We start from the raw sequence: 1,317 nt of genomic DNA, 5'->3' as shown, positions 1-1,317 counted from the left end.
CCACACCAAACATTAAACCGTTAATCCATTCTTGGGTCCTGTGCATCTGCTGCTCTTTTGCTCCTTCAGCTTTTCTTTGTTCTTTTTCTCCTCTGATGAGTGAAATCATTTTATATATGTATATAAATACATATATACATAAAACCAGGAATGTTGGCCAAGATGATGCAGCTCCCCATGACTGGGTATTGCCCGCCCCCTGGAGGCGGAGTTTGCAAGAGCAGCACTGTTGCCTGTAGAATCCACGTCACAGTCGTGTCTCTTTCCTAGAGACACAAAGCGTGTGCTCATATGAGCAGCTTCCCAGTCCAGAGCCTCAAGCCCTAGCTGGGAGTGTGATTTCAGTGAGGTGGATGCACCACCTTGACAGCATCAGGGAATATGGAAATCAGATCCAAGGTCCTGTGTGTTTCTTTTATTTTCATGTCAGTACTAAACAGTAATATGAGCCACATTACCGTTACTAGACTACCCCCATTATCCAGTCCACAGTACATGCCCCATAAGAGTCAATGTCTATCAGCCCAGTAATATGCTCTAGAAGTGATACTGATCTTCGCTGTGCTCTACTGCCTTCCCCGTGCCCACACCAAAACCACACTATCTGTGCTGCTCGGAATGCCCCATTGTCCATATCTTTCCTCCCTTCTTACCCATCTCCCTCAGTCACTTACCCTTGGAAAACCGTTAGCCCATTCTTGGGTTCAGTTATGCTACTGTCTTGTTCCCTCACTTATTTTCATTTTTCTAATACTCCACAGGTGAGTGAAATCATTTGGCACTTTTCTTTCTCTCCCAGCTTATTTCAATGAGCATAATATCCTCAAACTCGATCCATGTTCCAGCAAATGATAGGATTTATTTTCTTCTAAAGGCTGTGTAATATTCCATTGTGTGTATGAACGACATCTTCTTTATCCATTTATCTACAGATGGACACCTAGGTTGCTTCCATATATTTAGTGTCCTGCACAGTGCTGTGATAAACATAGGGGTGCATGTCTTTTTAAAACGGTGCTGCTGCATTATTTATTTAGTTATATATTTATTATTGTTTGTTTCTTTATTGTTAATTTTTCATTAATCAATAATTACAGGAGCAACTCTTTTGTTTCCTAAACTCCCCACATCACCAGGTACCCCCTGATTCCCCATTGCAGTCACTGTCCATCAGTGTAGTCGGATTCTGTAGAATCAATAACTGTATTCTCTGTGTTTTACAGCCCCCCTGGCACTCCCCTCCCACATTATACATGCCAACCACAATGTGTTCTTTCTCGCCCTTCATCCCCTTATCACTGCATTCAAACCCATCCA

This window comes from Manis pentadactyla, chromosome Y (genome assembly GCF_030020395.1).
Source record: "Manis pentadactyla isolate mManPen7 chromosome Y, mManPen7.hap1, whole genome shotgun sequence".
Taxonomy (NCBI): Eukaryota; Metazoa; Chordata; class Mammalia; order Pholidota; family Manidae; genus Manis; species Manis pentadactyla.
The sequence above is the reverse complement of the archived record's forward strand: the minus strand, read 5'-3'. Positions refer to the sequence as shown.